We start from the raw sequence: 26,144 nt of genomic DNA on the forward strand, positions 1-26,144 counted from the left end.
AGTCGCCTTCTGATCGCATGATGGAGAAGGCGTTCGACAGAATCTTCTGCTCCAAAAATGGCCGCAGGGAGTCCTGCTTCCTCAGTGGTGACGACAGCTGCTTTCATTCAGGCGATGAGCGTGTGCACTCGCGTGAAACGTGCGGTATCGTCGTCGGCGTGCCGCATGTTTAGCAGTCCTGACTTTCTACCGTTCCTATTATGTTTGTGTAAGCATTTGTCAATGCCACCCCCGGCCAGAGACAGCAAAGATGAGTTGTGTGGTACCGTGGGCGGCTTAGTGAATTCGACGTTGCATGTGCGGGCTAAGGGCGTCAGTACGTGCACATGCGAATTATTCTGATCATCATTCAGAGATTGTTGCCTCGGCTAGTATGCGGAGGGTCCTAGCTGCGTCCGTCCCAGAGTAAAAGGAGAAAATTGTGCGCTGTTTGATGCGCCAACATGGCGGCATCGTCCCCACTTCCATTGCCAACGATGCCGCAGTGACTAGGAAATCACTGCAAGGTAACATCATGGCCCTCCTCGGAAGCACGGTCGTATACCATTCTTACTTCTGTCAGGATCTGTTCATCAGATCCCCGGCACAGGGCTGACTGGAGTAGCTCAGGTGCAGGTTTCGAATCACAGAAGATAGCCCATCTGCTGCATAAACTTTGCTCGATGGTGTAAAGTGTCCTATGGGCGGCCGTAGGTTCTGTAGCCGTGGAGTTTGTAGGAGTGGCTGTATTCGATTTGCTGGATGGTCATTGAAATAAAGAGAAGATTTCTTAGCCTCCGCGATGGGGAAGTAGTTACTAAAGAACGCCGTTCTGAAAAGCGACTTTGACACAACCGGTTTCTCCAATCGCACTTCAATCATACCACACACGTAGACAATTGTGAATGTTTACCCATTCACATTGCAATTGAATCGCTGATGCTAACGATGGTTGCAATGTACCTTTCGTGTCACTCAGCATTTTTGGAGGTTCGTTGCGGGAGCGTTGGTATTGCCCTTTGGAAGTTCAAATTACTGATTTTTGGCGAGTGTATTGGTAAATTTAATTTCTCCCTCTTTGCAAGGAGAAGGTTTCACGTTTTAATCATCTTTGGCTGAAAAACAGGGCTTTCGTTTGTTGCACAGATTTTACACAACAAAGAAGCTTGGCAGACCACTCTTTCCGGGATTTGACGAGGCGTATAGCGTGTTTTACAGCAAGCCCTGTAGCAAACACTTAAAAGTTGGGGTCCGCAATCAAAAATGCCAAGGAAATGCCGAGAGCACGTCAGCGTGCGCCCTTGAGAGCGCGCCTCGCGTGACCGCCGGGCAGGTAAACAACTAATAAAATACCGCGCGCTCGTGTATGCGGGACTTGCAGCTAAACCAAGCATCCCCGGCACACGTCTTCCATGATAGGCATACGGACATAGGGATATTGGCCAAGATTGGCCAAAAGGAGAATCTATTATTCACCGTAATGTTTGGAATAGTTGCTGATTAAAAGAAAGACTACAGTGTTTCCCGTAATTGTGGCAACACGCGTCCGAAACGACCTACACACAGATTAACGTTAAGGTGATGACCAAAGATTATCACTTCCAAAAAATCAAGGAAGCACACACTTATAGTGACCATGACAACATAAAGGCCATTGTGGCAGCCAAGAAGAAACAAATCGGCACCAATCTCAAACTCACGAGTGTGCTGGTTTAGGCCTGTTGATAGAACATGCTGATGAATTTAAAGCCCTAGAACAACGGGACAAGCGAGTGGACACACAAAACGCGCTACTTCAAACAGTTTTATTAGCCGACGGTTATACATTAAAACATGTACAAGAAGACTGGCCAACACCAAATTACCATTCTACCACTTCACACTGGACTCAAAAGATCAATGTCTTTCTTTGATAAGGTGAAAGACGCAGTGCTAACCAACTTATGGTACGCTTTTTCTATAAAATGCATTTCCCTCATCTCTCGCGTTAGCTGATTCCTGTGGATGTCAACAACTGCGCAGTTACCGAGCACGGGCTTGCGACCATTCTGCTTGCAGTGCGACGCAAGCCATCCGAGGATGTTTTTCTTGACATTATTGCTGTGCTCATTGAGATGATCACTAAAGCAGCGCGCTGTTTGCGTCTCTACCTTATCGCAAATTAGAATAAATTAGCTTTTGCCAAAGCTTGTTAAAAATGTGTACCTAGAAGCTGCTCTCCACATTAAGAAAATTATGCCTACCCTGGCCAGTCGATCGCCTTACTCAAACAAGGTTTTGCACTTGTGTCGTTAATATTCTTTTCCAAGGTCTTCCTACTTAACGGAAAATTAACGAAATTTCCATTATAACCAGCCATTAAGAAATGGAAATGTATTGGAAACAAGGTATTTTCTCAGCGTCTTCCACTGAACGAAATTAATAGCGCGTAGATGGGATAAAAAATGAAGCCCTAAGACTAAAAAAGAATTGCGTGCTTCAGGGCGTAATGAACCAGGCTACACCCAATCCCCGTCTGCGTACATCAAAGGCTGCGTTGAATGTTTCTGTAACTGCTATTTCTCCTGTTAAGGATTGCCTTAAGTTAAATATGCAAATTAACAATTTTCTTTGGGACGACCACACAAAGGGTTTCAAAGAGTCGTCTGTTTGTCTTTTTGAAAAAAAAAATGACGGGCGAACATTTCTTCCGTCTGTTGAAAATATTTGATACCTATAGCCTCTACAATATTTTAGGTAAGATGCTTAAAACAAGATTTACTGCACTGATAGGGTCCGTCCATCACTGGCACTGTTATCGAAAGTAATCACAAATGTAGGACAGCCTCTGTAGTCAACCAAGAGTGTCTGTTTGTTTTTGCACCCTGCCATTCTTCAGGGTTTTATTAAGCGTTCTCTGATTTTAAGCTTCCTTATTATTCCACACTTCACCCTGCGACACCCCCCTTGTCCTGTTAGTGGAACGTTATTGCACGTTTCTAGTTACCTACCATGCCAAGTACGTAATTTTGTGGTCAGACATAAGTTACGCGGAAATTTTCTCGAATGGTTCAAATATTCCTGTAGAGAAATTTATACACATTAGAAAAAGCCAATCGGGTATGGAAAATTTTAGATGACGCTGATCACTGTGATTTATTTGACGTGCAAACAGAGTAGAATGACTTTATATCGTGCTGCCGAGACCTATGCGTGGGAATATCCTTAGGAGTTGAGAAATTGTCGAGCAAAAATCGCCTATTGGGTTTCTAATGATGAGAAAATAACGTGGTCTCGCAAAAATCAATATTCCGGAACATTTACTGAAAATGCAACTGCCAACAACAGAGAATGCCAAGTTAACAAAATAGCTAGAAGCAACATGTCTCAAGACAACCTAAAAGTGGGCAAGTTTCATTGCTGACTTTCGAAAATTAGGAAGCATATTTAGCGATTAAGCGAATTTTACTTCGTGACACGTTACTCTAACTTGCGTCCCATATCAATTTTAAAGAAAAACCAAACAACCTAAGATGCGCTATTGTGACTAAGAGAGGGAGAAAATATTCGTAAACTGAAAATTTTGATGGCATTCGTTCCTGTTCTAAAAACTCTCCCTGCAGAAATGGTGCATATATTCCGGAATCGCAATTTTAAGTGCCTGCTTACAGATTTTTAGGTTTCATCCAAGCAATACTCGTCAGCGCAATTGTCGTGCACAAAATATTGAAAAGCAACAAGATGATATGTTGTTACAGAAAATACTTTTTTGTTTCGACGCTTTTCTAAGATAAGCGATATCTGCGGAGACAACCCAAAGTACACATGTGACACTAAGCATCCGTTTCTATGTAAAATTAAAATGACCAAAACTTACTAATGTGGACTCTCATGAACAAATCCATAGATAAAGTCGTATTTTCCATCTCCATAGCTTTTTTTTGTTTCCAAGTAATAGCAGCGATTCCAATAGGTATTTTGTGGTTGGAAGTTGCGCTTCTTCAGGTAGATGTGCCTGCCTTCTATAAAAAGCTTGAAGTAAAAACATAAAAATTACAACGGCGAAGAAAGACAAGTTGGAATAGGCCATGCCTTCATTGCGACTTATATGCAGCCATAACAAAAAACGTAATACAAGTGCCAACCCCTCCAGAACCCCGAAGTCACAATTCCTCGTATAATTAGAAGTAAATCGAAAATCTGAAACTTCAACATTCACAAGAAAAGACAAATAAGCGGTTTTAACAACATTTGGCTTATTGGATGGACGCAAACACAGTGCAGAAGAGACACAACCCCGTTTCCTACAGCCTTTTACCAATGTTATTGGCGCTAGAAATCGCTGTGAAGCGCAGAGGCAGTACCCGTTTTTTAACTGGCTCTAACCTGTAGTCTAACACGTAATCAACTACGAAGACTTCAGCCATATACCGGACATGACAATCCATAAGAATTTTGTCATCCGTGCGAGTTCGATGTTGCGTCAAAAGAAATACTGTGCAAGACCGACCAATAGTATAAATAGCGATGCCCCGACACCATAACTCAAGAACGTCTGTTGCCTTTATAATGTTTCTTCTCGTTGAGTTAGGTTACGTCGGCCAACCTACCAGGTTTGCCAACGTCTTGCGCTGAATATTAGTTCCTCGGCAGAAAAGCCCAAATGCGCTGCATATTTGTTCAAACTTGTTTCCAGGTATCACCAATGAAGACGTTATGTGCATTTGAGATAGTGCAATGCGTACGTAATGCGTTGTGGTCATGTTTTCATTTCTCCATTTGTTTGTGGGTATGACCATGTTCATGACTATAAGGTACCACTCAGAATTATTTCATTGCGACATCGTAATTAGGCTAATTTGTGAGATTTTGAGTGTATGCTAGATGTCTGCGATCAGCCGTGCTCATCAAGCATCCAAGGAAGTACGTCATCGGTGCGAACAGAAAACAATTGAGACAACGAGATACCAGAGCTCGCCCAACTCAGGAGTACATAGCAGCGCCAACTACACTGCGGAAAAGAGGACATTGCTACTTCCCCAAGACAAAAGAACACGCACGATATTTCGACAGCCACCACGCCTGCGAAGCGATGTTGTTACACGCACGATATTTAGTCGCATGCTCATAAGACACAGTCGCCAGGCGTTCCCGCAACTTACGCCACCACCACAGCGCGTCTTCACGTGACACTAATGCTGCCGCTATCTAGCATCGTGTCAGCTACATAAAAAAGGGCGAAAATACAATGCGTGGCTATCTAATACCGAGAAAACTCTAAAATAAAGTCAATAACGAAATAAAACGTGTCCGGCAATAGAAAAAAATGACCCAGTACAAGGCTTTTAATTACAAGAAATTCAGAATGATTTTTCAAATTCTTGTAGCCCTATCACTGCAGCAAGGTCTGTACAGCAAACGATTAATGACGCCAGAAGGCGAATTCACAAAACCTAAAAATACGCCGACATGTTTGCCCAGGAAATAGTCAAGGAAGGAGAATTGACAGCGCCCTACTGAGAAACGGCGGTGCTGACGACTGCTAAACAACCGCCAAAATACAGAAAATCTTTGAACATTTCGCACAAACTGTGAAACGCCTATATAAGGGAAGTGCAGAAATAAAAGAGAAAGCGACAAAACGAATGTAATTGCTCATCTTAGGCAGGATTGGTCACACCACTGTGCCAGAAACTGGCCCGCTCTGAAGAAAACCAATAAAGCACAATTACTAGAATTATTCCAACAGCTTATAGGGCAGCCTTAACTATCATTTTTTGTTATTGCGCACAGGTCCTAAATTTGGTCCTCTAATAACTACGAATATATCAAAAAGGACGCTCTCCTATCACAAATAGAACCTAGGGTAAAAGGATTAGGATTAGGATTAGGACCAGCGATGCCATGAAATGTACGCCGCACCTCCAGAGAGAGAACGGCTGAATGCCATTATGTACTCCTAAATATTCTTGCGGCTCTCCATAGAAGCCCTCTACTTCAAAAAACGTTGACTTAAACCTACACAGGAACGTGCGACATGCAAGCATCATATTCCTTCGAGGAAGGATTCAAAACTATGACAAATCAGTGTACGCCGATGCTTGGACGTACGAAATGAAGAAGGCAACTATTGTCGTTGTGGAATATCGTGGGACTCACCTAGACATCGTTACCCATACTCAAAGGGCCTTAGTATCTTGTCTGTAGGCATAGTACATAAACGCTTGGGATGGATATTTTTATCCACAATGAATAAACTTCAGATCACATATACAGCCGGCCAAAAGCGCTTGACGCACTCGATGCACCCGACGACACTCACGCAAACCGGCATAGCAGGCTCCCTGTTGAATATGGTTGCCACACCACCCTCCCACCAAAGATACTGTTAACGCCTCCTCATCCATCGCCTGGGAACACTAAGGATACTAAATGCCAAAGAATCGCAAACTTGGTGCAGAAAATAAACGAACACACATATCCGCAATTATATGGGCTAACATGTTTAGGACGCTAGGAACACAGCGTGCTGCTTGGAACGTAAAATTCGTTAAGTAACGGTAATGACCTAGTCTCATTAGGCAAACTGGTAATATTGAATAATATTCTCAGCGGTGAACAATTCAAACATTGCACCTTACACTTACATCGACACATACGAGGCGCTCCTGGCGAGCTTGTCTTTTTCAGGGAGCAGTAGCCAAGGCTGGAAACTAGGACTACAGGTTCAGCCTCTAGGTCAACCACATCTTTACCCGCTTTTCCCAAACTTCCATTAAAACGTACTGAAAAAAAGGTCTCTCTCTCTCTCTTTCTCTCTGGGTGTCTGTGTGTTACAAAAAAGCCGAAACATCCATTAAAGCAACGAAGGAGAAGAGAAAAGACCCTGAAACACTGACCCAATTAACTTCTCGCTCAAACGGACCGTCACTCCGCCGCCGGAACTTTTCACGCTCGCATATTAAGGTGCACAGTCGTAAAGGGCCTCTGGTTTTCTTCTGCATCGATGATGAAAAATTGTTGCACCTAGTCTAGCTCCGTCACTCAAGCGTAGTGCTGAGAAAGTGTACATTGTAAATGGTCTAACTCCCCAAAAAACGTTCTTCGACAGCGCTCTAGTTTGCCTCTTCTGCCGTCCTCGTCCCTGCGCTTCTTTTCGTGTGTATAATGGTTACCCAACTAGCCCAACGTCAAGTTACAGCAAAACGCTTCTCCACACAGAAGGAATACTGCCGCATCTTATACCTTAAGAGATAACAGTAGATGCCACCTTCAACTTTGTTCTTCGTTGTCCACTCCACCGTGTGTACTTGATTTATTGGTTGGTAGTTAGGTGCGTGTGCATAGGCAGAGCTTCAAAAGAGAAAAACTTGTAAGCTATAAAGAAACGCCTTGTTGACGCTCAAAATCGCGTTTAGGTGTGTAGGTAATTGTTAGTCAATTGTTAGTCTGGACATTTTTGCATGTGAATGATACCCGACGCCTAAGGTACGAGGGTGAATTTCCGTAATTACCACTTAGAAATTCTCCACGTGGAGGCTGGTGACTGCTGGTATTCTAAAGAATAAAAAGATTTATATATATTCAGGAGTGGTCATGCCCGTGAAGTAAATGCTCTGGAGCAACCGAAACTCGTAATTTATGCAAACGGTATTATTACTACAAGTTAAAAATACATGCTTTGAAGGGACATAGTATCGTAATGGCCGATGTAGCAAAATATTTTTGTGGCATCAAAAGCTTATTTTTATTGGTAGTTGTGCCAGTGTTCTAGAATCAGTGGCAATTGTTGGTATGGGAAATAATTAAAACTATTACAACGTTCTAGCACAAGACAGCAAAATAAAAAGTCCTTACGGCAGAGAAATTTTAGGGTGCAGCGCTTTGGTGGCCTTCTCTGGGCTGAGGCGCGTCGTCGTCCTCTTAATCGAGTGAGCGATGGCAATACCAAATACCGAAAATGTCGAGTGAACGATGGGAAGAGCGACGAGTGAAAAAATCCCCAGCAGTAGAGTGTCGCGAAATTGTGAGGGGAGGGCGGTCACCGTGGCGGCGCGACCCCTCTACGAAAGTGCGCGGTGGGTAAGGGAGAGCAATATGCTGTTCCGTTACGCAACGCTCGAGAATTCCTGAAGGGGGCGTGCGTATGATGATGATGTATTTTCCCTGAATCATACATGGGTCACGATCCCTTCCTGAGACGTACTTCGCGCGCCGACGCAGGTTCTTATCATCGCTGCCGTCAGGAGAACCCACAGGTAAGTTCTGCATCAGCGCAGTGCGGATGTGCCGACATATCGCATTAGGGAGTATCGAAATTGACAGCAATTTTTTTACATGTGTAGTCAGCATCATCGTCCAAAGTCAGTTATGGGAAGAGTAGACGCCAAGTATATTGTAAGTGAATATCCCCTCATAAATACCGGCATTGTGCATTTTTAACTATCTCTTTTCTTGCACAAAATATGACAGTGGGAATATCCGCTGGCACACAATGACCTCCATGTAGATAAGGGCGACCGTGGACATCGCTCACTTTAACTGCCTTTTGAGAAGAAGGAGCTCCAGTGAGCCGCCCACACCATGATCGGCACCGATAATGATGACCTCATCGGTGCATTTTCTCTCGGATAGTAAGGAGACCGGTCGGTCCCCTTTCTGGTGTCAGAGGCGCTGCACTTATCGCCTTATGATGGGTCTATTGGAAAAGCCAAAGCATTCTCGAGAACTAAATTTTTTTCGCGGCCTATCGTTGCGAACCGGAGTGCAAAACACTCGCGGATTTATATCACTGTTCTGGAGTACAAATGATCCTGTTTTAAGATTGCCGGCTACCTTTGTAGGTTCCTGCTTTGAGGAGGAGGAATACCTTTGTTTTCAGAGGGGAAATGAATGCCCTGTTGTGGGAGGAGAGGGACAAGGAAGAAGGCAGGGAATAATGAAAAACTAAATCACTGTTCAAGGTTCAATCACTTCTACTTGTGGATAGCAGTTTAAAGTTGATATTTCCGTAAAGATAACGCCGTAGGTTTCGTGAACACATAGGTGCTACGTTTATGACAGGATTCCGTCCAGATTATTACACCCACTTTGAGACCACTTCTCACTGAGTATTCAATAGCTTTTGAATAGCGCTTAGGGGTCCTCGCGAAAGCGTTGCAAATGTGCCTCTTCATCTGCTGGTGCGGAACCGAGGTCTATTATTGGCGAGCGACCGACCATGAAGTGTGCACAGTGTCATAAGAAAAGATATAGTTTAGGAATGCACGTCTTGTCGCAACACGGGTCCCGTTGGATGTGCGAACTGGCTCCGTAAGTCCATTTATATAATACATTAGGGGTTAAGGCCATGTGAGCATAGATCGTATTAGCTATCCTCTCCTCCGAGCGTGTGAGCGTCTTGCGATGGCCTTGTACGTCCACCGGGGTGGTATCTTGCAAGCTATTGCGACTCTACGCTTTGAATTTTCACAGGTAAAGTTGCAAGTCCGGTCGTGGTAGGTGTTGCAACCGGGCAGTGGGAACCACTAGGTGCTTCAAGGCTCCCAAGGGTCAAGTATCAAATATCAAGTGTATCAAGGTGTGAGCTGTGTGCTTGCTTGTGCCCCAGGCGTATCCGGAGGACCAGACGATGTGGTTCGTCATGCTTTCCAGTTGAAGCTCTCTGATGTCATATTGTGTATTCGTGGCCGTATAACAAGGTGAAGAACTTTTGCCAGCATTACCTTTTCCGCCTCTACAAAACTTCCTGCAAAGTTCCGTTTCGCATTCTCCAAAATTCTGTCAGTGTCTCAGATGTCGACACGCCTACTGGGTCACAGAGATCGTCAAGCCTTTCCTCTGAAACTGGAAGGTTGTGGCGAAGGTCTGTATCCCGTTCCCAGGGAGTGTTAACGTTGTGTCTACAATCTTGGTTCGAGATGGTTTGTCAAGTTCAGATATGACAGATTTCATCTCGGTGTGTCGATGCTTGTTCATTGGTCTCAATACTTTTCGAATGCAAAACCTCTTCAAGAGATCGTATCACTTCAGACTGCTCAATGCATTTATGAAGTGCGACGACGTTGGAGCAGTGCTCTCTCTTTGTGGATCATTTCTTCACTTGTCCGTGTACGGTACATTCAAGACGGGTGTGGATGGTTTTGAGGTTAGGTCCAAAAATTCGAGCATTTCCTGTAACAACATCTTAATAAAAACCTTATTCACTGAAGATAGTCGTGTTACTTTATCCAGCGTGCTCACGTTCAATAATTCTATTGCAGAAGATATTCTGTCGCAGATTTCCAATCACAGTTTTGTCTGGAAGCACAAACAAGTTGGTAGAAATCCATTTCATTGCAAGCACTTCTGCTGTTAATCTATTCAAGTGTACATGCGCTGTGTTGAAGGTTTCTTTGATATTTTCCCACCAATTATTCCTACGTTTAGGGTTTTCTTTTAGACCAACACGCAACCCAGCCTATTAGAGAAATCAGGCGTGATAAAGCTCAAGTGGCTGCGTCCATCGAGAAGAAGTCTGCCATTTAACTTCCTCATTGGTACTGAAACTGTGGCGGTAAGTGTTTGGACAAGCACCACGGATATCTTGTTTCTGGACATCATCTGAAGTGGAGTTATGAAGATTGTCTCGCAAGCTTCCTTCATTCGGTCTTGGTAACACATCAAAGAAGCATGCCACCCAGAGCAATGATGGCAGGTGAGTTTTCTCCTGTAGTGCCTAGGAATATGCCCTTGCATCCACAACCGGAGCAGAATCCCTCTCCAGGAAGGCGCGCCTGCTTCTATTTGCAAGTTAAGAACTAAGAGGACCAAGACGCTGCGTCGTGCGAGGAGCAACAGAAGATACCCTTTCCGTCACACTTCTAGCACAGTGAAGGGATGCTACGGAAGGCAGGTGCGTACTTGCATGCTGTTGGTTTGGAATTCTCATCGATGAGCTTTATCTTGACGTAGTTGGTGCCTTCGATTCCAGACATTTAAGTTCTCGCACTGAGAAATTCATATGCTATTGGAAGTTCCTCTTGCGAATGGTAATTGGTAGTGAGAAGTCACCATTCGGAATGATTGCCATAGGCATCTTAGACCACTGATGAATCATAAGTACCAGATCTCTAGGCAGCGTCCGAAGCAGAATCCCTCGTAGCATAGAACAGTACGTAGTAGGGCTCGTTCCGAGGGCTCTTAGGCTCCGGCGATGAACATTTCATTTATTTCATATACTGGTATATACAGGAACAAGAGTTATTATATACGGCCTTGGTTATTACACGTAAAAATATGAAGAAAGCAGCAGAATTTGTATAGTTATTACAGTGATGTAGCTCATAGTCGTACAACATTACTTAATAACGTTTATAAACAATTCGTGATCACAGATGGGTTCAACTGTTCTTGGAAGGTGATTTACACTCCATGCTCAAGCGTGGTAGGGGTGGCATGTACCAGCCGTTTTAGGGGCGAAGCTCCTTAAGTCTTGGGTCTGTCCATTCCTTGTGTCTCGTGTTACGGTACCGCCGCATGCTTTCGGAGATGTCGCAAAGTGGGCCGCGTTGCACGCGCAAGAACCGGCTGCAACCGGCAGTGCAAACTCGGCACCGGGAGCGCGAGCTTCTCTGTGTTCGCCAAAGGAGGCGCGAGCGCACGTTCACGGCGAGGGAGAGATCACGGAAGAGATCACGCCACGAACGCAGGCAGTCGTTCTCGGAGATCGAACGAGACGCAAGGACCTTTGCTAGTTTCTTCTCGTCTTGTTCGGGCACAATTTCGCCCTAAATAAAAGTTTTTTCTTTACCGTTGTGTCCCGTCCTACGTGAAAAATTGTGGTGAAGGTGCGGGGTAGTCCTCGATGGCGCGGGGTCTTTCACCAGGTCTGGGCCTGGGAGCATTGACCCCCCCAAAAAAGTTGATTTGTACAATGTACGGTCTTACGTCTTTCTTAATGATGTAATGGGCGAACTTTCACGGGAGAGTTAGGGTTACCGATGATCTCCCCCTCTCGAGCATCGTCCCACTTATCATCATTCATTCCGTGGTTATGGCGTGAATTTTTCCAGCATACTTGCACTCCGAACTTGTGACGATACTCTAGGTGAGGCAAAATATAGTCAGCTGGTGCTATAAGTTCGTTATGTAAATGGGGATGGTGATATATTTCATGGAAAAAACAGTCGAAGAATTTGACGAGGAGATGCTAAAGATGGGAGATTCAGGCTAGATTGGCGGTGAAGCGGACAATGCTGGCGGTGAAGCGGACAAAATTATTTCGAACCATTTCGACAGAGTGGTCAGATTTGTATGTGCAGGGTCCAAATAAGAGGCAGCGCATTCAAATTCAGGGCGGATAAGCGTTTTGTAGAGGGTGAGGTTTAAGGAAGGACCTTTAGTAGATTTGCGACGTAGGTACCCAAGCATTCCGTTTTCTTTAGAGATCATATGTTAATTGGGAATTGCCCAGTTTAAGCTGCTGGTTAGATGTAAGCCTAGGTATTTTTTGCTTCAAACTGTCCGACGCAAGATTTTTGATGTAGTAGAGGGGGTGGATTAGTTGTTCTAGACACTGTTACAAATTTACACTTATTAACGGAGAGTTATATTACACATTTGTGACCCCAAGTTGATACAGCATTAAGGTCTATCTTAAGAGCAGTTATGTCGGATTCGGTGGTTCATTCACAAAATATTACGCAGGCATCAGCAAATAAGTGTACATGCGACGAAGCGAATCCAGGTAAGTCATTAACATAAACAAGAAAGGGAAGAGGGCCAAGCAATGACCCTCGGTGTAGTCCGGAATGGACAGTGGTATGGCGGCTATTCACACTGTTAGCGGCAACATACTGAGAGAGGTCGTTAAGAAAGGATTATATCCGAGTTACTAATTTCTCGTGAATGTTTAGTCGGTGTAGTTTGTGCAATAATAGGCTGTAAGAAACTTGATCGAACGCTTTAGGAAAATTTAAATATATGCAGCCGGCTTTGGAATACAAATCCAGTATAATACCTGAAAGGTGCCACTTGGGTCTCACAGGAGTATTTTTCCGGAAGCAATGTTGTGCTTCGGAAAAAATGAAACAGATTCAAGTAAGTCTACAAGGTTCAAAATAGGTTGTGTCCTAATATTTTGCACGGTATATTTCGAAGTGATATAGGCGGGTAATTAAGTAGGTAATGACGGTTTTCACCTTTGTGAAATCAAATCACTATCCCCATTTTCCGTAGCGCGAGCATGCAAACTTTGCCGAGTGACTGTTGCAAGATAATTATTAGTTTAAACGACGAATAAACACGCGCGCTCTTTATGAACTTGGAGTAATTTCGTCACAACAAGGAGCGGAAGGTGATTTTAAGGATCTAATATTGCTTCAACTCTCCTTCAAATAATAAATATTAGATACACAACGGGACAGCAAAAGTTTTCTGCATTAGGTAAAACATCGTTTGCATCAACAGAATAGTGAGAGGAAAAGATATCATTTAGAAGGCTAGCACGTAAATCAGAAGAAATTTTTTTTCCGATAGCGTCTTATAAGGTGACTGCGTCACTCGTTTTAGGAAATGTTATACGCAAATTTTTTATATCGGTTCTAAGCATGGATGGTAACACGTTTTGTAAGTAATAACTTTTTCCGTTTTAGTGCTGCTACAGACTTTGTAGGCGCGAGCTTGTACGTGTTCCGGCGAACCTCAAGGCCAGCTCTTTTGGCACACCTGTATAGTCGCTTTGTTGTTCGATAGGTGCTTTAGGTGTGTGATAAACCAAGGAGAGTCGTGGGTTATTTTTATTGCTCGAACAGGAGTCTTTGTTTGACATATTTTAAACGGCCGCCGAGTACATGTCTGCATTTTTCTGCACACTGCGTTCGTGACCGTTTTCCAAAAAGAATTTAGGAAATGAGCCTAGTTCATTATTATTACTTCAAAAGTTGCTACAAGTAGTTTTTAATTATTTTTATCTTTCTATGCTTCTTGGATCCCTTAAAATTTAGCTGGAATGATAATAATGAATGGTCACGTAATCAATAAGACCATGTAGTATGTGAGGCAAGTTTGGACCTTCGAGTTGTATGAGATCTAGAGTAATCGAAGAAAGTTCGATTGACCGTGTTGGCTGAGTGATAAGTTGGTTGAGGGAACTCTTGGCTAAGACTAGAGTAATGCTGCATTGCCGGTGGTTCTGAAGGCTGTGATTTGTTGGGCAGTTGAAAGTAGCAAAGAAGAAACAAAGTTAAGTCAGGATATTTTAAAGAAACTAGATGCTTCACGTCACGTAGCTCACTCGCGAAGGGGACGGAATAATTTCTTGGTAGGTAAAAAACGCCGATATCAATTTTTGAAGGCTAATTTATATTAGTGCGCAGATAATTTCTTTGCGCAGTTAATGCGGATGCACTGGATAGAAACGTCTTTAATATGGCCAAGAGTAAATATTGATGTTTGAATGCTTGATCAATTCAAAATGAATCATGGTTATTAAGGTTTCGCAACCTTTCTAGGTCTCAGAACGAATCCAGTCATTTTAACCCGATGCGTGCTTCCACGTGACATTGAACAAGGAGCGCCTAATCTCCTAATCCTGGTTTCTATAGCGTTATTGCGTCACTGCTGGATTCCAAGGTCGGAGGTATTCCTGAAATTGGGGCAAGCGCTTTCCTAGTTAACAGATTGAATTATTACTAAAATTTTTTTAGGGCGAAGTTCTGGGTTCCTGTGAACAGTGGTCTCAATCTGGTTCGAGAACTCCAGCTAGTTTCCTTTATCTCTATCGAATTAGGTCTATTCAAAAGCTGGTAGGTTTATTCGCGTTTCCATGGTCCCGGTTCGTGGTTGGCGTGTGTCAGAATGTTTAGCAGAGGACTCAAAGATCTGATGGTATCGGGGCCGAAAACGAAGTTAAACCATCACTTGGAAGTTTCGGTCGTTGAATGCTGGTTCGTCGGACGTCTCTGCTGGAATAAGGTCGTCGGTGGTGTCCAGATAAATATCCTCGTCTGACTTTGCCATCTGTCAAAATGGAACTTTAATTGGCTCAGAGAAACCGACATACCTGTCTGTGTGATAAGGCTTTCAGTGCGGAAGCCTTCTTTGAAATTTTAATGGCGCAATCCAGCTTTTCTCGGATTACGTATGTCGCTGTAGCTTCCTTTCAATGAGGGTGAACGTTGGTCCCATGAGTCTAATCCGCCGGAGCAGGAGTCATCTTAATTGGGTGGCGATCCTGCAGTAGGTCGTCTCGGACGCCAGTTCCCTGGTTTCACGACACCAATTGTGGGAAACTATGCGCAGGTACAATGACCTCCATGCAGAAAGGGTGACCCTCTGAAGGTCGCTAGCTTTGGATTAACGCTAGCACTTTGTGGGTACCGGACGCTACAACCTCCAACGCCGAGACACCGAGTACCGCCTTGAAATCTGGTGTGGGTATTGTCTCCCATCCCACGGTGTGGAGCCAGTGAGAATCTTCTGTGATGGGATTTTTGACCCAGCCAATCGTACGACGAATTGCCCAACTAGATATTAAAGGGTATTTGTCTGTGGGTACGTTGTTGTGTATTGGAGGTGCTACCCTGGCCGGTGGCTTTCTCTGGCGCTGAAAAGAGGGCAGTATCTCCTCTCCTTGTCTGTGTGTGATACTGCTGAGGATTGTGTAACATCGATATCATCATATACTGCCCTTGGAGTTACCGTTTTGGCATGGTACTTCACTCAAGCGCCCCGAGAGATGCTCGGTGGCAGTGCCTTAAGTAGAGGACGCGGAAGGATGGATCAGGCAGACGCTGCCGTTGCTACCACGTCGCTGTCTGCAGCTCCCCCGGAGCCAAAAAGTTAAACAGGCACATACGGCGACACCACCCCCACTGGAGTGTTTTTCCCTGTGACTGCGAAGTCCGCATGCAGTCTGGCGGCGTAGGCTGCCGATGGCAGCATGGTGGGGGGCATCGCACGATCAAGTCAGCAGTTCTATACTTGGCTCAAACCAAAACCTGGTGCCGCACTACCCCCGGTCAGCAGTGTCGGAAGGGTTCCTGTAAGAAGCATTCCCTTTATTTTCGGTTATCTCGGTATCTTACATTTTGACTCGCTCTCAGATTTCGAATTTCCTTGTAATTTTTGAACTTGTGACAAGAACGAGAGTAAGTAGGGTGATCTCCATCACAGTTCCAACAACTCAACCTAGTTTTGCGGCAATTGTCCATGTGGTGATCACGTTCCGAGCATTTTGAGCATCTGTCTTGGCCTCTACAATTGTTAATGCCGTTGACACTTAAAGTAACGTCGCGGGGTGCTGGATGTGGTCTTGTCTGACAGTGGACAAAATTTGCTTTTACGGACCCCGCTAAGGTGCACGGTCAAACATCATGATTATGTTTATGGATCTTACTCTTTTCCATTGCCCCTAATTGTGTTACGTCTGACTGCCGTAACACCATGGACACGCAAGCCTTCGAGGACATGAGCATCACTTTTAATTGGAAGTTCAACATTCGAGATAAAATTATGGCAGCTTCTGAAGCTACCGATGGGTGTCAGATTGATCGATAGATCGCCAATGTTTCACTGCTTGAGCACGTTTCTTGACAATTCTGTATTTGTAGCTTCAATTGGCGAATCACCAGATGTGGTTTTTGTTTTCATTAAAAAAACACAAATAAGTGGCTAATTGTTGTTCTTTGCCCACTGATATCACGAAAACTCGAGCGAAGTTTTTGGGGTTTGCGGAAAAACGTTTAGGTCTGGAATGAAAAGTGCTTCCATGCGCGTCCTCATGGGGGCCCGACCTTGTTTAAGGAAGCGTTCAGTGAAAACCGCTTTGCGCTAGCAATACCAGGGCATCAACGGTCCCCGTTATTGGTTTTTGACCTCCACGTATCAACACCGCTCCACGTTTCGTCGCACTTTCGTTCGGGGTTCACAGTCCACAGTGTCGCCAATACCGTCACCGTGAAGTCTCAGGCTGGTTTCGCAGAATATGCTGACAGGCGCTTTATTTTTCAGTCACAATAAAATGCTTCCTCAGTGCATTGCTTATTTGTGGTTTTTTTCGCCATACAATAATACCTGAATAGCCTGAGTGTTGCCTCTTTTTTGCCTATTGGCTATCGATAAGCGTGTCTGTGGGACTGCTCGGCGGGCGCTATTGATTGCGTAGTCAGTTATCTTCACTGGATAAATCTATTTCAGAAGCCTATCCTTTATAGTTTGCCAGTTCCTCTCAAACTCCTGGACATCAGAACGGATTCAGCTTTCATGAGCACCCTCGAGAATGGTATGCTGATGTTACAATGCCATTGCTGGTTGCTGTAAAAAAGCAAGTACTGTTGTCAATCCGTGAGTTTTTTGTGGAAAGTGTCACGTGGGAGTGTCGTGTTCCTGAAGGGTTACATCTAAAGGTGGGTAGTATGTTGATATAGTTTTTGGGTGAAATGACGTCAAGACGGCTTCCTCTGCTGTGGTTCCACACCAGAGATATGTCATCAAAAATGTCTATAAAAGAGTTATTACTCATACTTAGGAATTTTTAATGATACAATAAAAACAACGGCGTCATCGGGAAGCCCCTTACTTCCCACAGCCATGCCCTTGGCGTGATAGAAGTCATTTTGGTCAACTCGGAGGCCGTTACATGTGCGAGGGTAAAAACAGTTGCGAGAGGTTCGCTCTTTATACCTATGGATAGTTTAGAGCCAGCAAAAGCTGCCACGGCGGCGGTAACGCATTTCAATTCAGAAATAACGTCGCGTGAAAACACAAACTGGAGATAAAGATATCAGCAATTCATCGCAAAATGGTTGGTGTGTTATATAAGAAGGGAATTTAAGGCGATATTCTTTATGATATGGTTGAGGAAGCTGGAAGATTTGTCAGTCACGGTCCCGGGACGAAATACAACGGGTTTGGCTGGGCGGTTGGTCTTAGGTATTTTTGATAGTAAGCAAAGACGACCATGAACAGGATACTCCTGTGCGCAAAATTTTCCGTATCGCAGAAATTATTTTACTTTCCTTGAGAAAACAACCTAAAGGTTCAAAAAAGAGTTTCTTATAATTTTCTAGTATCGTTAGCTAGTTCATTATGGAATTGGCTGTCCCCTAATTGGTGCATTTACTTTCACAAATACGCACGGGGCACCTTGAGCAATCTTGGTGACGGTACTGGCGATACCGCGGACCCCGAGCCCCCAAACATAAGCTGGATCCAACCGTGGCGATGTGTTTATAGGTGGAGGGTTAGAAACCACGAACGGTGGCCGTCGGAGCCCAGGTCAAGCTCCGGCGGATGGGCTCCCTGTCTGTCTACCAGGCAGGGAGCTCCGGGACCTCTTTGGCTACCAGGGTAAGGTCAAAGAAGAAAGCACCCCAGTCTCCCTGCTTTTATACTATGCTATATGGCATTTTCAAACCCCCCCCCCAAACGGGATCGGCCCCCGAAAAGGGGCCGCACCGAAGTTTCTTTTCCACCACTTCCTAACTTGAGTCCTCCGAAACCGAACAACTATCCTCGCTTCATCGTGATGGAATCTGTAGACCAATCAAAACCTCTTGCTTCACATTTCAAAGTTTCTTGACGGTATTGTTGGAGGGTCGTATAAAGCCAAAAAACAACGAACCGGTGAAATTCTTGTCGAGGTCAGTAGCCAGGATCAGGCCAATAAACTTCTTGCTCAAACCAGCATCGCCGATCTGCCAATGCGAGTCACGCCCCACCGCAGCTTAAACCGCTCCCAGGGCGTGATTTCCGAGTATGACCTGCTAAATGAATCTGAACCTGACCTGCTGGAGGGCCTTCGTAGTCAGGGCGTAACAGCGGTCAGGCGCATAACCTTCCGCAGAGACGATAAACAAATACCGACAAAGCACCTCCTCCTAACCTTTGACAAGTCCATCCTTCCAGAATCCATCAACGCAGGTTACATCCGATGTTCAGTCCGGCCGTACATCCCGAACCCGCGGCGCTGTTTCAAGTGCCAACGGTTCGGGCACGGCACAAACTCCTGTCGCGGCCGACTTACCTGCGCAAAATGCGCCCCAGCACGACCACCCGTCTGACAACTGTAACGTTCAACAACTTCTTTGCGTAAACTGCCAGGGCCCACATGCGGCCTACTCCAGAAAATGTGAAAAGTTCCAATTAGAAAAGAAAATCATTAACTTCAAGGTCACTGAAAACATCACCTTCCCAGAGGCGCGGAAGAGGTTCGCCTCTTTCCCTCTGGGGAGGTACGCCGACGCAGCTCGCCGGGGGGCGGAGCGGCGTGTGGTTTCTGCGGGGACCCAGTACCGCGAGTCGGACTTGGTCCCGCCCCCGCCCCCCCCCTGGGTTGCTTCGGGCAGCCCAACCCGCCTCCGCACCGCTCGCTGAGCCAGCAGCGGCTGTGGGGTCAACCACGTCTGGTGGAAGCAATGCTGCATCCTCCACTTCCACTCCAGCGTCCCAAGCCACAGGCGAGGGCGCAGAGGAGATAGACTTGGGGGAGCCAGCGGCAGCTCCCACCCCCACCGCACCGCCTGTGCCATCCGAGGCGTTCCTGAACCCCTCGGTGGTTGCGGGCAAGGAAAAGCGCGCCCCAAAGGGTTCGCGGTCCAAGGAGCCTGATCCCTCAGGCGCTCCGAGGACATCCGAGGATGAAATGGACGTCGGTCCGTTCTTGTCTGCGGTGCACCGCAAGGAACGCGTCCCGACGCCAAAGCCTCCCGACAAGCCAAAAAAGACGAGAGTCACAGCCCCGAAAGACGACACATAAACAACACAGTCCAGTAGCTCCGAACACTTCATAATGGGAAGAGAGAACATAGTACAATGGAACTGCAGAGGCCTTCTAAATAATCTTGACGACGTCTATGAGATTCTGCATGCTAATCAGCCAAGTGTAATGTGTGTTCAAGAAACACACCTGAATTCCAAGAACACAAATTTCTTGAATAGTTACCTGGTATACAGGAAAGACAGGGATGGCTGCACACACTCTTCTGGCGGTGTGGCCATAATCGTCCGGAAATCCTTAGCATGCCACCCTGTCACCTTGAACACTATCCTTGAGGCTGTAGCAATACGCTTAATAATATTTAATAGGTTGATAACGGTATGCTCCATATACATTCCTCCTGATGTTTCACTTACGAGCTCCGACTTCGAGGCGCTGGTTGACCAGCTGCCCGAACCATACATCCTTACAGGCGACCTTAATGCTCACAACTCTCTTTGGGGCTCTTCCAGAACGGATGCCCGAGGTCGCCTGATAGAAAAATTCCTTACATCTTCTGGAGCATGCCTTTTCAACAATAAACAGCCTACATACCATAACATAGGTCACAACACATACTCATGTCTTGACTTGGCTATTGGCTCCGCAGTTCTCTTTCCTCTTGTCGAGTGGGGAGTGGAAACTGACCCATATGGCAGTGACCACTTCCCCACCTCACTCACATACATAAGCAAAGGCCCAAGCAGTCCATCTTCCCATAATAGGTTCAATGAAGCACGAGCTAACTGGAATACATTTACAGAGACATCCAAACTACACCACACATCCATAGGACACCTACACGTTGAAGAAGCTACCCAACTCCTCACGGCGCACATCCTCGACGCCGCCGAAAAGTCCATTCCCCACGCCTCTGGAGCCCCGCGCAACCAGCGGAGGCCGTGGTGGAATGAGGACTGTAGGCGGGCGCGAGAGGCCCAGAACAAGGCGTGGGGTATCCTTCGTCGGTACCCCACGTCGGGTAACCTCATTTTGTTCAAACGGGCCAAGGCGTTCGGCAAACGTGTGCGCCGTGAGGCAAAACGAGAGAGTTGGCGCACCTTCCTTACATCCATTAACTCATACACAGATGCACACAAGGTATGGACAAGAATACGCAAACTTAAAGGACAACATACACATAGCCTGCCCCTGGTCAGTACAACAGGGGACACACTCGAAGATCAGGCTAACACTCTTGCACAACACTTTCAACACGTTTCCAGCTCTGCACACTACACAAACACTTTCCTGAAACATAAAAATACTTGTGAAAAGAAGTCCCTACATGACAATAACAGGTCAAAATCTGGTTACAATTCTGAATTTACACTCTATGAGTTGAGGGCTGCACTGAGCACGTGTAAACCTTCAGCTCCCGGCGCAGATAAGATTACATACACCATGATACAACACCTACACCCGGACACTCTTGAAACACTCCTACACCTATACAACAACATATGGCTTTCGGGGCACATCCCAAAATCTTGGAGGGAGGCTATTGTAGTGGCGTTCTTGAAGGAGGGTAAGGACCCTTCTTCTCCCGCCAGTTATCGACCCATCGCCCTCACAAGCTACCTGGGCAAGCTTCTCGAGAAGATGATCAACAGGAGACTTGTGTACTTCTTAGAGTTCAATGGTCTTCTCGAGAGCTGCCAGGCCGGCTTCAGGGTGGGGCGATCCACAAACGACCAACTCGTCGCCCTTGAGTCGTATATCAAGGATGCGTTTGTCCATAAGCAGTTTTGTGCTACGGTGTTTTTTGATCTAGAGAAAGCCTACGATACCACTTGGCGATACGGGATACTTTGCGACCTAAAAGCCTTCGGTGTCTCGGGAAATATGTTTAATACACTTCGTAGCTACCTGGCGGAGCGAACCTTTCGTGTGAGAGTTGGCACTGCCCTTTCAAATATTTTCCTGCAGGAAAACGGCGTGCCTCAAGGCGGCGTTTTGAGCTGCACATTGTTCATTGTCAAGATGAACTCACTTCGAAAGGCGTTGCCACGAACCATTTCCTGTACAATATATGTAGATGATGTGCAAATATCTTTTAAATCATGCAATATGTCAATCTGTGAACGCCAAGTCCAGCTTGGTGTCAACAAACTAGCAGGCTGGGCAGATCAGAACGGTTTTAAGCTGAACCCAGTCAAGAGCACTTGTGTTGTGTTTTCCAAAAGGCGTGGGATCAGGCCAGATCCAGACATCAAACTGAATGGTGTCTCGATTCCGGTCAAAAAAGAACACAAGTTCCTCGGTATAATTCTTGATGAAAAACTTTCCTTTATTTCTCATATGAAACAACTAAAACAAAAATGTCTTAAAACAATGAATATCCTGAAGGTTCTCTCCCATCATTCGTATGGTTCTGACAAAGAACTCCTACTACGGCTCTATACTGCTTTGGTTGGGTCTCGTTTGGACTATGGCAGTGTGGTATATGGGTCGGCGAGTAAAACAGCATTGCGAATGCTTGACCCAGTACTACACTTGGGGCTACGGCTTGCGTCGGGTGCTTTTCGCACTAGCCCTGTCGAGAGTCTATATGTTGAATGTAATAAGTGGAGCCTTGAGAACCAGCGAACGTACATGGACTTGCTTTATGCTTTTAAAATTTCATCTCAGAATAACCACCCTTTTTATCCTGTCCTTAACGATACATCCACATCTGTGCTGTTTGTAAATCGCCCGTCCATCACTCCGCCTTTTTCACTTCGAGCGAGAGAGCGAGCCTCGGATCTGAGTGCTTCGTTTTTAGACGTGTACAGGTCATCCTCTTTAAACATTTTACCGCCTTGGCAAGTTCGCCCTGTGTCCTGTGACCTTTCTTTTATAAAGCTTGACAAAAATCGGGTACCGCGAGCTGCAATACTTCAGCACTTTCTTTCTTTGCAGTTCAAATACCCACGTGCTGAATTCTACAGTGACGCTTCTAAAACCTCCACTATGGTGTCGTGCGCTGCTCATGGTCCAAATTTCAATACAGCCAGAACCATGAGCGTGCACACAACAATTTTTTCAGCAGAGGCGTACGGAATTTTACTGATCGTACGAAATATCCTTGAAAATCAAATTCCCAATTCTATCATCTACACAGATTCTTTGAGTGTTGTTCGCGCATTATCATCGCATAAACCCCCCCAAAACCACATAATTAATCTTGTATTCAACACTATCATGTCGGTGTATGCGGAGAAGCATCGGCTGCTCCTCTGCTGGGTCCCAGGACACGCTGGGATCGCTGGGAACGAGTTGGCGGACGAGAGGGCCGGTGCTGCTGCACTCAGGAACACTGTCGACATAACAAGCGTACCATATACAGACCTCAAGCCTCACATAAAACACCACCTGCGCAGAACATGGCAAACACACTGGGACGAACAGACAGACAACAAACTACACGTAATAAAGCCACACTTGGGACGGTACACAACTGACTCACACAACAGACACACAGAAGTCGCCTTGGCAAGGCTACGGATAGGGCACACCCATGCGACGCACTCGTATCTGCTGACGGGATCTCCTAGACCCCAGTGCGGCAGGTGCGGAGAGGCCCTATCCGTAGTGGACATACTAATCACATGCAAGGCACTTCACACAACACGACACAAACACTTCAGAGAACTCTACAGACAACATATCCCCCTACATCCATCGTTTTTCCTAGGTGATGATGCCATTGTTTCTGTGAAACGTGTGTTTGAGTATTTGTCCGACGTCAAGTTTTTAAACCTCATTTCCTATCACGCATCATGAAATCTGGCCCTATACACCAGCCATGCTCATTGTCGTGTTGTGATTTTACTTTTGTTTTTGCTGATTTTACTTAGTGTTTAAGGTTTCACCCCTATCATCGACTATTGTTTTGGCGCTCTTTGCCCCAGTTGGCCTTGCGCCATAAACATCCAACGATCATCATCATACTTTCACAAATATTCAGACTTCTCAAGTATAGCAATGGCTTCACCTTTTTCTGCTGGTTTAATCATAATGCCGGTGTCTCCATTTCAATAATTTAAGCCTCTCGATCGTGTACTCAAACAGTATTGTACACAGGTCGGTGCTTTACACATGCCTAGACGAGAGGCTTGTGCACGGCCAAGATGTACATATCGACGTCTTGGCTTCGCCAACTTCTAGCTGTTCAGGATGAGTTTAACAAACCAGAAGGTCGGCATTTTATGTTGGGGCTGTCGTAGAAGCATTCCCGGAGAACCAGTTTTATTATAATATCTAGATCAAGTCATTTTCCAAACTCAATAAAATTTAGCGATGCAAGACAACATATCAGGCCATTTGAGAGTTGTTCTTCGTTTTGCTATTGCGCGCGTGCAGACACACACGCACGCACGCACACACACACACACACACACACACACACACACACACACACACACACACACACACACACACACACACACACACATATATATATCTTTATGTTGCGTATTTGTCTATTTGGTTTCGGTTCCGCGATTACTGCCGAAGGTGGCGCCCGTGTTGCTTAGGTATATAAGCATGCGCAAGTTGGAATAAAGGGTGTTTTGTTCCGACGTGCACTGAAGTTGTCTAGTCGTACATTCATCGGCGGCACACGCCACCGCTACATTGGCGACTAGGATGCTCGTTTAGGAGGGGGCGTGATTTTCGTGATTTTCGCTAACTGTTTTCTCCGCCATGATTTTTTCCGAACTGGCACCACAGTCCCGTTTCTGCCCACGGCTGGCCGTCCTGCTGTACCCTGGCAACAATGAATCCGCATCTTCGAGAATTTTCTGCTCGCATCAGGTGCTTTGGAGTGTGCACCGGACAGTCGCAAGGCTCTTCTATTCCACAGCATCGATGTCGAAGGCCAGCGCATAATTAACGCTTCACTGCTTCCATCCTCAGCCAACGATAAGCCCGGTGAGCAAGCAACTACTCATACAGAATCAGCAGTTATCAAGGACACTGCTGCGACAAAGCATGAAGTGTCGTCGTACGATACCGCCGTCGCTGCGCTGCATGCGCACTTCACGACAACAGTCAATGTTGTGGTCAAACGGCACCGTTTCGGTAGGCGCGTGAAGCAAGTCAGTGAAGCAATCAATTAGCACGTTACCGCGTTACGTGAGCTTTCAGCTACGCGTTCTTTTCCTTCTCAAGAAGATTCCTTGCGTGACCAGTTCGTTGCGAGTGTATTATCTAGCAATTTGCGCAAGTGGTTGCTTCTTGAAGGATCTTCTCTCTCGTTCACTGGAGCTGTACTTGTAGCGACGTACACACTAAACTTTTTAACACCCTTTAAGGTGCTAAAGGGTGCACTGTACATTTTGCACCCTTGTTGCACCTTTTAAGGACCAAAACTTTGTTCCGGCACCCAATCATGAGGGTGCTACAAATTAAGGGGTGTACATTTTAACATTTTTACACCCTTTAAAGTGCTAAAAGGGTGTACTGAACATTTTGCACCCTCCAAGCGCCTAAATACTGCTCGGGCACCACACCTCGAGGGGGCCAAAATTCAGGGGTGTAATCAACAGGTTCAAAGTGTGCTACGACCGTTAAAGGGGTGCTAAAAAGTATTCCTTCTCGATTGGGGTGTTACCACATCACCCTATCGTTAGGGTGCCTAAAACAATGGTGTGTGAATGCAAGCATGCAAAATTGCACAAAAACAGGCTGAATGTTTTAACCGCACATTCCACTATTGCACCTCCCGTTGAGAGGTTTAAATATGAACTCTCCACATAGACCATGGGAAATGCTCTAAAAGTGCTGTTCGTAAATTGAACAAAACGTGCTGAATGTTTAAATTCCACTCTGCACTAATATACTTCTTCGAGTATATCATAAGGTTCGTTTCGATGTATGGGTGCACGGGAAGGGAAGGCTACAAAATGCCTCTTGCAGTCCTATAAATAAAACTTTTACGCGAGGCATCGGTGTCCTCAACGAAATCGAATTTACCTAAGAATTTGTTCCCGTATTATTATGCCCCGGGCAAAAAATCCAACAAGACTTTCTTGTTGGGCTCACAGCACGCCTGTGGGGCCAATACGAAGTTCTGTCGGCACTCTATCGTTCCAATAGCCTAGTCTTCCAAAAGGGAGTTTAACTTTGATAGCGTTTGTGGGGCCAATTAGAAGCTCTGTCGGCACTCTATCGTCCCAACAGCGTAGTCTTCCAACAGGGAGTTTAACCGTGATGGCGTTTACCGGCTCGCCAACACTATCAGGGAACGCCAACAGACGCCTTGTTCGTAATCAGCGGCGCGAGCGCGCCATCAGACAGAACCGACCGACGCCCTGAAGGGGGTTTTTAGGGCCTAAACAGCAGCGTATAGGTCTGGCATGGACGCTAGGCGTCAACGTTTGTGTTCTGAATTTTCCCTTCAATAAGTAACAGCCAGACGGACGATAACATAACGATGTGAAGATATGCTTTGGTTCATACCACG

At 45.7% G+C, this 26,144-nt stretch overlaps 1 long non-coding RNA gene across 1 annotated transcript in view; it reads right to left on the reverse strand.

The window, feature by feature from the left end:
* The window catches only part of LOC144164054 (uncharacterized), a 197,430-nt gene that overhangs the window by 154,713 nt on the left and 16,573 nt on the right, over positions 1-26,144 (reverse strand). The window contains exon 2 of the long non-coding RNA XR_013321025.1: positions 3,836-3,990. This is a non-coding gene — a long non-coding RNA (uncharacterized LOC144164054). The remainder of the gene's footprint in view (positions 1-3,835; positions 3,991-26,144) is intronic.

This window comes from Haemaphysalis longicornis, unplaced genomic scaffold (assembly GCF_048455015.1).
Source record: "Haemaphysalis longicornis isolate Haplotype H1 unplaced genomic scaffold, Haemaphysalis longicornis Haplotype H1 scaffold_13, whole genome shotgun sequence".
In the NCBI taxonomy this organism is placed as follows: domain Eukaryota; kingdom Metazoa; phylum Arthropoda; class Arachnida; order Ixodida; family Ixodidae; genus Haemaphysalis; species Haemaphysalis longicornis.